Consider the following 2,883-nt stretch of genomic DNA (forward strand, 5'->3'; position numbering starts at 1 on the left):
CGTCACGCCCCCCCGCAGTGTGGTTCAAAGGCGCCCCCCCCACCCCCAGCAGCCCCTGCCCAGGGTCCTGGGGCACAGCTGAGCCCCCCAAGCACCAGGCACTCACAGCAGAGCTGAGCCAGCACCACTGCTTTAGTGCCCAGTGGCCCCAGGGCAGGGATGGGCCCCACACTCTGCAGGGGTAGGCAGGCCTGATGAGAGAAATTAGTACATCATGTTAACTGAGCCCCACCATCTCCCATTTCACTCCATTTACACAGATATTAGTGGGGGAACTGACAGTGCCCCAGGACGAAAGTCCCCTCTCGTCAGCCTTGGGTGCAGGAGAGCAGTTTGGTGGTCCAACAACATCTGTTATAGCAACAAATTTGTTTGACATCATGATCAGGATGCAAATTTTGCATCTATTGTTCCACCTCTGGGGCGGGCTCTGTCACGGAGTTCCCAGGCAATGCTCTGGAACTGCTCCCCACAAAGACAGGACTTTGGGGAGCCTCCTCTCCCTTGGAGCAGACTGTTTTTAGAGCAAGAAGCTCACACGGCTTCACCTTCCTGGGTCTGACCTTGGAGCATTCCGCATATGCCCCGCCATGCGCTTCCCAAAAGCGAGTCTGCCCAGGCAGGGTCATGGGGAAGCTGGAGGGTCCTGCATGCCCCCCCATTTCACAGTCAGGTGTAACTCTTAGCCAGCCAGTAAAACAGAGGTTTATTAGACGATAGGAACACGGTCTAAAACAGAGCTTGTAGGTACAGAGAACGGGACCCCTTAGCCAGGTCCATTCTGGGGCCCAGCGAGCCAGACAACCCCATCTGCCCTCACTTCCCATCCCCAGCCAGCGCCCAACTGAAAAACCCCCTCCAGCCCCTCCTTTCTGACCTTTGTCTTTTTTTCCAGGCCAGGAGGTCACTTGATCTCTTTGTTCACCTTTAGCTATTCCCTTGCAGGGGGAAGGGCCCCAGCCATTTGTTGCCAGGATTCAGAGTGTCAGCCATTGATGCACACTGGTGACTTAAGAAATGCATAGGGGACACTGAGGCACCCACACAGTATTCAGAGGAAACATTAAGAACATTCCCACTTTGTCACAGCCTCATATGAGCAAATGGTGTCACCTGAATCCTCATTGAAGAGGAGAGTAGCTGTGCTGTTTTTGAGTTAGGCTTTGTAGAAGTCCACCTAAAATCTGTCTGGGCCTAGGCATTCACATGCCCTATGAGATTTAACGTTGTTGTCTAACGTCTTAATTTCCAGAGGTTTTATAAGGGACATTCCATAGTGTCCAGCATATCTGGCTTCTGTCAGGAAGCTTTGAACTGTAGTGACAAGGTCAGGGGGTTCCCTTTGATTAACTGTAAAGTTTTATATTGTAAATCTGGTGTTTTATGAATTTACAAGTCCTCCATTACTATAGTATCTGAACATCTCTCTACCTTTAATGTTTAAAATATTCACAACCTGCCTGTGAGGCAGGACAGTTCTATTATCTCTGTTTTGCAGACAGGAAACTGTGGTACAGGGTGACTTAGTAACTTGCCCAAGGTTACACATTAAGTCTGTGGTAGAGCAGGGAATTAAACCCAAGTCTTCCAAGTCTGAGGCTTATGTTCCAGCCACTGTCCTTCATTCTTCTGGAAGGCTGAAATATGACTCCCTAGGAATTCTGATTATCGGTCGTGGACCAACTCCCTCACCTAGACATCTGAAAGGGTGTTAGCAGTGAGCACCATTCTACCTGCAAATACAGAAAACAAACACCTACTAGAGGGGAATTGCCAAGGGAGGAAGGGGGCTGACCTGGCTTCAGTACAGTTGGTTGGAGGTGAAGAGAATGAGGATAGAAGAGGGCTGACAGTGGTTCCTGAAGCAAACTCAGAAGAAGGCGGAGCCTTGAAAATGCAGGATACACAGATCCAGCATAGAGCTAGCAATAATGCAGATATCCACTTTCTTGCTGTTACACTCAAATGCAGAATCTGAACTCTCTCTGATCTTGTGACATATTATAGAATGCACCTCCACAGCTAATAAATAGACAATTAAATATATACTAGGGCTGTTGATTAATCACAGTTCACTCACATAATTAACTAAAAAATTAATCGTGATTAACACAGTTTTAATTGCACTGTTAATAGAATATCAACTGAAATTTATTAAATCTTTTTGGATGTTTCTATGTTTTCAAATATATTGATTTCAATTACAACACAGAATACAAAGTGTACAGTGTTCACTTTATATATTTACCCTTCTGCCCATCCGAGTTAGCAGCAACAAGAGTCAGGTTCAGTATCTAAGGCAGGGATCAGCAATCTTTCAGAAGTGGTGTGCCGAGTCTTCATTTATTCACTCTAATTTAAGATTTCGCGTGCCAGTAATACATTTTAACATTTTTAGAAGGTCTCTTTCTATAAGTCTATAATATATAACTAAACTATTGTTGTATGTAAAGTAAATAAGTTTTCTAAAATGTTTAAGAAGCTTCATTTAAAATTAAATTAAAATGCAGAGCCCCCCGGACTGGTGGCCAGTGTGAGTGCCATGAAAATCAGCTTGCGTGCCACCTTCGGCACACGTGCCATAGGTTGCCTACCCCTGATCTAAGGGTTCCTTTACAATAACACAAGCCAAAACCAGCTCAAGCCCCTACCCAGTGACCTGGGACAATTACATACCACTCCCTGGGGCGCCTCTAAGAGGCAATATTTCCCCCTCTTGCAAGCACAGAGTGTAAGTGTAGCAAAAGCCTTTTAATAGAGGACGGAAACAATGTGGCATTATGGGGGGAAACCCCACAAACAGGATGCATAACATAAACCAAGAGCAAAAGACTTACCTCCAAGTAAGTTTAGCAGTGTCCATTTCCCCTCAAGGTCATAAGT

Source organism: Chelonoidis abingdonii, chromosome 7 (assembly GCF_003597395.2).
Source record: "Chelonoidis abingdonii isolate Lonesome George chromosome 7, CheloAbing_2.0, whole genome shotgun sequence".
NCBI classification, from domain to species: Eukaryota; Metazoa; Chordata; order Testudines; family Testudinidae; genus Chelonoidis; species Chelonoidis abingdonii.